This window comes from Myotis lucifugus, unplaced genomic scaffold (assembly GCF_000147115.1).
Source record: "Myotis lucifugus unplaced genomic scaffold, Myoluc2.0 scaffold_354, whole genome shotgun sequence".
Lineage (NCBI taxonomy): Eukaryota > Metazoa > Chordata > Mammalia > Chiroptera > Vespertilionidae > Myotis > Myotis lucifugus.
The window spans coordinates 657628-666421 of NW_005871402.1; the positions used below are offsets into that span (position 1 = coordinate 657628).

General features: G+C 42.1%; 2 pseudogenes; both read left to right on the plus strand.

The window, feature by feature from the left end:
- The first annotated feature begins 3041 nt into the window (after positions 1-3041).
- On the plus strand, positions 3042-3313 carry LOC106699276 (annotated as a pseudogene).
- Positions 3314-4464: 1151 nt separating this feature from the next.
- LOC102431513 lies at positions 4465-5339 on the plus strand (annotated as a pseudogene).
- The last annotated feature ends 3455 nt before the right edge of the window (positions 5340-8794 follow it).

Below are 8794 nucleotides of genomic sequence, written 5' to 3' on the forward strand. Positions count from 1 at the left end.
AAAGGATGAAACTAGACTGCTATTTGACATCATACACAAAAATTAACACAAAAAGAATAAAAAAATAAGATGAATAAGTTCTGGGGAACTAATGTTTAGCATGGTGATTATAGGCAACACTTCTGCATTATATTCATCAAAGTTGCTAAGAGAATAGATCTTAAGCATTCTCACCACAAAATGGAAATGATAATTATGTGAAGTGATGGAGGTATTTACTAACACCACTATGGTAATCATTTCACAATACACGTGTATCCAGTCAATACATTGACACATTAAACTTACACAGTGTTATATGTCATTATGTCTCAAAAAAAAATTGGAAAAAATAAAACAAATTCCAGAGCTGCTATGGAAGCTCCCTAATGGATAGTGGGTATTGTAGACAACAATAATAAAAGTAATAATTATTTAGTACATGCTATGTGTCAGGGACTGTTCTAAAGACTTCACTTACAAATTTTGTTTTAGTCAATCCTCTTATCATTCCTCTGTTATAGGTATTATTATTAGTATTCCCATTTTATAGATGTGGAAGGTGATGCATAGAAAGATTTAAGAACTTAATAGCAAAAGAGGTAATGGAGTCAAGATTAAAACCCAAACCAATCCCTTAGCCTGCATACACTGCTTCTATATTGAATTGTTCTCCTTAAGGTAAGATATACACAAAAGTCTCCTTTTTATACAATCATCCACACTCAATATTCTTTTTTTATGTTCAAATGATCTCCTAATTTTGCCAATAGGAGCCCCTTCAAGCTGACTTGAATATTCTTTTGACACACCCCCCATTAGTCTTCAAGTATTTATCTTACTTTCTGTCTCAGTTCATGTTGTATTTTCCCTGTTCCCCAGACTGCTTCCAAATTCTTCAGTGAGTGAGTCAGAATTTCTTATATTTCTGCCAAAAACAAACAAAAAAAAACATACTATAACAAAATATCCAAAAAAGCAACCAATACCAACTAATACCTTTAATAGGGTACAGTAAAATAATTTGTCAATTCATTAGTTAGGACCCTGGTTGGATTTTTATTATCAAGAATAAATGTTTAAAGTAATGGAATTTGTCTTCATTAAAGTCATGATTCCCTGAGGAGACAAAGAAATGATGGATGAGTATAGCCAGGACTTTAGAACTTGATCTTCATAATGGAGAACGAGGCTCAGTTCATAACTTCATGGACAATTAAGGCACAGAATCTTACTTAATCTGACAGAGTCCTCCCAGAAGACTTATAAATGAAGTTTAATTTATTAAGTGGCTAATTGTTCTATGCTGTTGTCACTGTTATATCAGGACATATTAATCACTTCAGCATTCCTAAATCCTAAAAGGATTTTCGCTCTAATCCTACTCTATGCTCAACATATGGAAATATGGGCTATAAAACTGAAAGGAGTTTTTGGGATAAAATAGGCAGGTTTAGGGAGTTTTAGGAATGAGTAGGGTCCATGGGAGAGGAACAAATAGAGGGAGACTGGAAGATGCAGGGTGCTTATCTTACTTGTACAGATGAGAGAGAAATGCCAGAGGCAGGTGGAAACATTTCTGGCCTGAGCAATGAAAACAGCCATAAACCAAGGACAGACAGGGGTATTTCAGGTCTGAGCAATGAAAACAGCCATAAACCAAGGACAAGGGTATCTCTGGCCTGAGCAATTAAAGTGACCATAAGTTAGACCGAAAGTAGCCCTGTCCTGAGTAGCTGGGAGAGCTACAAGATAAGGCTTTCTCTGCTAGCACAACTGGGAGAAAACCATAAGATAAATCAAAAGTGGCCCCAAACTAAACAGATAAGGTGACCAAACTAGGAAAAGTGTAGACGTGGGGGTCCTGGGAGCTGATTACAGGGCTAAGGTCCCAAAAAGGAGGGTCTCCAGCCTATTTAATGCCTCAAGACAAAGAAAGCATTGGTTATCCTTCCTAGGGCCCCTCTGTCCATCCAGGAAGGACAGTCTTAGGATTAGGAACTTAGAGGACACCTTTCTTAGGTGGCCCCTCTGTTCCTCTGAACCAAGAGGGACAGAGTTTTAGGCTTAGAATTTAGAATTAAGGTTTTAGAGGTAGTATTTGCTTGCAATAAAGTTTCTGTACTTTTCATCTACTACCTTTTGTCCTTGGCTTCATTCTTCAAATCCATCTGGATAAGGATCCGGCAAAGAAATCACCCTGCTCAATAAAACAACCCGAATCAAAAACAAAGCAGGTCACATGAACCAGAAATTTCCCCTTTTGCCCAAATGCACTAAAATTTACATAAATCCCAAGAAATTTTCCAGGAGACAAAAATCTACCATGTTCCTCTAAAAAAAATATTACACTGACACCTTAGAATCAAGTTCTACTTTTGTATTTACTTAGAAAGTTACAAATATGTAAATAACCCAAAGTAAATGAACTTTGGTATCAGAAATGTAAGTGTGATTCCCAGCTCTAAGTCTTATAAACTGTGACCCTAGGTGAGTTATTAAATTTCTCTATACCTCAGTCTGTTCATCTCTTAAGTAGGTTATTGTGGGAGTTAACATGATAATTCATTCAAGTACATTGAACAAAGCCTGGTAAGTGCTCACTAATGGTTAGTTATTGCTTCTGTTGGCTTTTTTCTCTTATCTCCAATGACTTCAATTGACAATGCCATCTCTATTGGTCAGATTAGGCCAAGTGATTCTTCAATGGCAAATTAATCCAGAATCCCAAACATATGAAAATTATTTCTCACTCAAGTGAAGACCACTATAGGTCGTCGCAACTCTCAGGGCAGCTGCCACCGTGCTCTGACTCAACAATCCAGGCTTCTTTAGGTTCTCTGCTATTCAGTAGCCTGGCGTCCACCCTGACCCCAACTCTCCAACCTCAGACTTGACTGGCTCAGCCTCAAGGCTCATACTGGTGTCTGATGGGAAAGCCTGTGATTAAGTAAGAAGTCAGGCTTCACTAGAGACATTCAAGCAAAGGTTGAACTGCTTTTCCAGAACAGAAAAGAAACTCATGCACCAGAAAAGGTGACTAAAAAATGTAACCAAAGAATATGGCTGCACAACTACCAGAACTCAGTCAGGTGAAACAGTATAAGCAATTTCTTAGAACCTACAATAAACTTACAGAAACCTGATATTTGGACTGTGTAAAGACTTCGAAACAAGAAAACCTGATGAGACCCCCTGTTCAGAACACCTTTTGTAGAAGTATTTTTAAATAATGGAAAAAATATCCATGAGATTTCAGGAATGTCATATTCAGCAGAATGAAGCCCTGGCAGCCCAATCAGGACTTTTGACCAATTACGATAGAGAAGTCTGATGGATGGAATCCCCTGAAAGCAATAGCCACGATGTAAACTGTCTGTCATGACTGTTTAGCAAATGCAAACCACTGAAAAAACAAAATTTTGTATTTAATAGGAATAAACAAAATAAAAGGTTTATTGTTCAATGAAAATAAGCTGCAGCATTTGTTAAGGCTTTAAGATTCAGCAGCTTTGTTGTTTGATTAGAAACAGATACTGAGAACAGACTGACAGCTATCTGAGGGGAGGGGGTTTGGGGTGCTGGGTGAAAAGGTGAAGGGATTAAGCAAAAAGAAAAGAAAAACAACACTCATAGACCCAGAAAACATTATGGTGATTACCAGAGGGAAAGGGGGTGGGGGAGGTAGAAGAGGGTAAAGGAGGGATAAATGGTGATGGAAGAGTAACTGATTTACTGGCTGGAACCTCAGTTCTTCTCATTGAAGCAGAAAAGATTTTAAGGTCAACGCAAATGAAAGCAAAGCAAAGTGGGGTTTATTGAAGATACACTCCAAATGAGGAGCTGGCCAGTCCAAAGAGACAATGGCCCGAACTCCTGGATTATATGGTTTAAAAGAGGGATTTTCTGGGTGGAGAGACTTTCATTTGCATTCAGGGATGATTGACAGAAAAAAGTTACATAACTATTTTTCTTCTGGGCATGCCCTTTCACATGATGCATACAGAAAAACCCACAGGGTGGGTCAACACCGCAATGCAAATTTTATTATAATTACTCAGGGCCCTAGTAAGGTCACAGTGAGGTCATGTCATTTTCCTCTGAGCTTGCACCGTGAATTGGCTGGTTCTGAATCTGCCTGCTGGCGATCTGCTGGCTGCTGAGCCACCCATAGAGAGGCGGCCTGAAGGCAATGTTGGTCCGACCCCTGTCAGGTCCCCAAGGCAGGCCCCACCCTACTGCTCAAGTCTAACTTCCTACCTATCAGAAGGAGACTTGACTGGGTGGTGAACACACAATTCAGTAAACAGATGATGTATATACAATTATATACTTGAAACCTATAGAATTTTATTAAGCAATGTCACTCCAATAAATTCAATTAAAAATAAAATGAAATAAAAATAAACTGTTGCCCAGAGCCCCGGAATCCCAGTTGGTCACTAGTCCAGTCCCACAGTTGCCCGTCTCCTCTTTCCTTTCAATATGGCAGATACCGCTGTGTCCTTCACCATGAACTTCCTGGCAGGTGGAGTGGCCATAGCCATCTCAAAGACAGTGGTAGCATCCATTGAGGGGGTCAAGCTGCTGTTGCAAGTGCAGCATGCAACAAGCAAATCACCACAAATAAGCTATATAAGGGCATTATAGACTGTTGGTTCCTATTCCCAAGGAGCAGGAAGCCCTGTCCTTCTGGAGTGAACCTGGCCAATGTCATCAGATACTTCCTCACCCAGGCTCTCAACTTTGCCTACAAAGATAAATACAAGCAAATCTTCCTGGGTGGTGTAGCCAAGAGAACCCAGTTCTGCTGCTACTTTGCAGGGAATATGGCATCAGGTGTTGGCGCTGGGTCCACCTCATTGTGTTCTTTGTGTACCTGTCTAGCAGCCGATGTGAGCAAAGCTGGAGCTGAAAGGGAATCCAAGGCCTCAGTGAATGCCTGGTTAAGAGCTACAGATCTGATCGGATTAAGGATTAAGGGTCTGTACCAAGGCTTTAATGTGTCTGTGCAGCATATCACCCACTGAGCTGCCTGCTTTGGTATCTATAATACAGCAAAGGGAATGATTCCAGATCCCAAGAACACACATCTTCATCAGCTCAATGATGGTGCAGTCTGTCACAGCAGTGACTGGGTTGACTTCCTATCTGTTAGACACTGTTTGTGGCCGCATAAGGATGCAGTCAGGCTGCAAAGGAACTGGCATCATACACACAGGCAGCTGGAGTGCTGAAGGAAGATTGCTCATGATGAAGGAGGCAAAACTTTTTTTCAAGGGTGCGTGGTACGATGTTCTCAGAAGCACGGCTGGTGCTTTTGTGCTTGTCTTTATGATGAAATCAAGAGGTTCAGATAAATCATGTCCTAGTCTTCCCCCAGCCCACCCGTGAACAGGTATGTTGTATTATATAGCATATCTTGAGCATTCTTGACAAACTATTCACTATCACCAAAGTCCACATATAGTATGATTCCATTTATATGACATGTCCAGGATATGAAAATTTATAAAGAGAGAATATAGATTAGTGGTTGCCAGAGGCTAAGAATGAGAAGAATGTCAGGGATTATTAACTAATGAGTCTGGTGCTTCTTTCTGAAGTGATAAAGATATTCTGAAATTATGTAGTAGAGATGGATGCGTTACTGTGAATATACTGAAAACCACTGGATTTTATACTTCAAATAGGTGAGTTATATTTTAAGTAAACTATCTATCTATCTATCTATCTATCTATCTATCTATCTATCTATCTAAACCTAAGCGACTGTCCAACCATTCAACCATCCAACTGGTAGCTATGGTGTGCAATGACCATCAGGGGCAGACACTCTGACCAGTAGCTATGACAAGCACTAACCACCAGGGGGCAGACGCTCAACTCAGGAGCTGCCAAGCTGTAGTGACTTGGCAGCTGCAGTTCTTGGGTGATGCATCCGGAACCAGAGAGGAGGGAGCCCGATTCCTGGGTGCGCCACCCAAGACTCGCCCTCTTGCAATCTGGGACCCCTCAGAGTATGTCAGAGCTTCCTGAGGGCTCTTAACCTCACACCTCACTTTCCAGTTCAGCCCATCAGTGCCCACAGCAAGCTAAACAATTGGTTGAAGCATCTGCCCCCTGGTGGTCAGTGCACGTCATAGCAACTGGTCAAGCAGTCGAACTCCCAGCAGAAGGAGACAATTTGCATATTAGGCTTTTATTATATAGGATAAAAGTGTTATGCTTTCCATAGTCCCAGGATAAAATGAAATCTGTTGAAATAAGGACATGGGCAGTAAATAATTATCTGAGTTCAATAAAAAAAAATGCATGGACATAACAAGTGGTCAATAGCTTCACATCATCAAATCACACACTCCTCAACAACAACAAAAAGACACCTCATTATTCTTTACAAGATGTGTGGTACATTGAACTGCACTAGCCACGTTTATTCAGTAGGTTCTATCCCAGCCGTGGGCAAACTACGGCCCGCAGGCCGGATCCGGCCGGTTTGAAATGAATACAACTAAAAAAAAAAAGACCGTACCCTTTTATGTAATGATGTTTACTTTGAATTTATATTAGTTCACACAAACACTCCATCCATGCTTTTGTTCCGGCCCTCTGGTCCAGTTTAAGAACCCATTGTGGCCCTCGAGCCAAAAAGTTTGCCCACCCCTGTTCTATCCCCATTGAATTTAATAGTTAACCAGACAATTACAAGTACAGATTGCAAACAAAATCAGCACAATGTTTCTTAATTAAACATTGCTACTTATGTATTTATGTTTGCTATTTTGAAAACAATACTCCTTTCTAAGCTAAAACTAGTCTTCTGACTCTTTGTGAATACTTACAAATGCAGTATAAGAAGATAAGGCAAGCAGAGAAGGCATTTCTTTTGTCTGAGGTAGATGCTTGAAAAAATGAAGAATGAAAGAAATGATGCATCATTCTTTCACAGTCATCCTAGTTTAGATAGTCATGTTCTTTCATGGTTAGAGATTCTGATACTCCACAAATAATTTGAAGATCCAGATTTCATATACTTGGCATTACAATTGGAATTCTCATGTTTTCTAACCATAATGTCACAAGTTGTTGTATAATTCCATTTGAATTTTAATAGTATTCTTGATTTTTAAAAAGAAAACATTCAGGATAATATATCAAGAAGAGCCATAGCTGGCCCAGCTAGCTTGGCTCAGTGGTTGAGAGTCGACCTATGAACCAGGAGGTCATGATTTGACTCCTGGTCAGGGTACATACCAGGGTTGTGATCCCCAATGGGGTGCATGCATGAGGAAGCTGATCAATGATTCTCTCTTATCAATGATGTTTCTCTCTCTCTCTCCATTTCTGAAATATATATATATACTAGTGACTAGTGTCCTGGTGCACAGATTCATGCACATTGAAAGAAAATTAATTTAAAAAAATTAATATTGCTATTCACATCTTGCTAATGAAAATAGGATTCTACCGAGTCTCCTATCTACATACTCCAGGACTTCTGTGAGGATCAAATGAGATGAGGCATGGGAAAATGCTTCACAGACATTAGGTTAAACTGTAAAATATTTGCACCTGGCTATAAAGCAAGTTGGATTCCTGGGCTGAAGAAACCCCAAGGATGCTAGTCACTAGGGAGAGGAAGTCGGCCATTGCTACGTGACAGCATCACCCAGCACCCACAGCCAGCATTTCTGGGCTGGGCTGGGCTATGGGAAGCATTTTGGCAGCATTCACTGAGATTTGGTGGGGTGTCACTCTGTGGTGGTGGCGGGGCCTGTGTCCCAATTGGGGAAGATGAGTATTGGTTTGTCAGCGCCAGGTCCCTGGTGCTGTTTACTTTTAAATGGCTAGTGCGTGTCATGGTAGCTCCTGCATTGAGCATCTGCCCCTGGTGATCAGTGCACATCATAGCTACCAGTCGGACAGACGGACACTTAGCCTTTTATATCCTATACTAGAGGCTCAGTGTGTGAAATTTGTGCACCAGTAGGGTCCCTAGGCCTGGCTGGCAATCAGGGCCGATTTATGGGGTGACCGGCGGGGCGATCAGGGAGCCCTTGCTGGCACCTGCCTTGGCCAGCCTGACACCACCTGCTCATCAGCCCCGCCCCCCGCCACCGCTGCCACTTTCCTCCCTCTGCAGCAGGTGACCAGTGGGGCGATCAGGGGGTGACATGGCACATTCCCTGGATGGCCCTGCCCCCTGCACTTTGCTGCCACAGCTGGTCACCTCCCTCTGCAGGGCGACTGGTGGTGTGATTGGGGGGCCCTCAATGGCACCCACCTTGGCTGGCCTGGGGCCTGCTGGCTGGAGGAAGCTCCTGCATTGAGCATCTGCCCCCTGGTGGTCAATGCGCATCATAGCGACCGGTCGTTCTGCCGGTCATTCTGCAGGTTGTTCCTCCGTTCATTTGACCAGTTGCTATGATGCGCACTTAGCAACAGGAGGCAGACACTCCAACCAGTAGGTTAGCTTGCTGCTGGAGTTTGGCCTATTGGGACTGGGCGCAATGGGCCAGACACACCCTGGAGCCCTTCTGTGGTCCCTCCCTGGCTGGCCAACCTCCCAAGGTCCCTCCCCGTCCCCAATTTGGCACCTGTTGGGTCCCTCAGCCTGGCCTGCACCCTGTCACAATCCAAGACCCCTTGGGGGATGTCAGAGAGCCAGGTCAAGGGACCCCACCGATGCACGAATCTATGCACCAGGCCTCTAGTATATAGATAATAGCCATAGTTTTAAATAACACTAATATTTTGACAGATTTCATGTCTTTTAAATAAATAAAAAACAAAACTGTTAGCTAAAACTGTT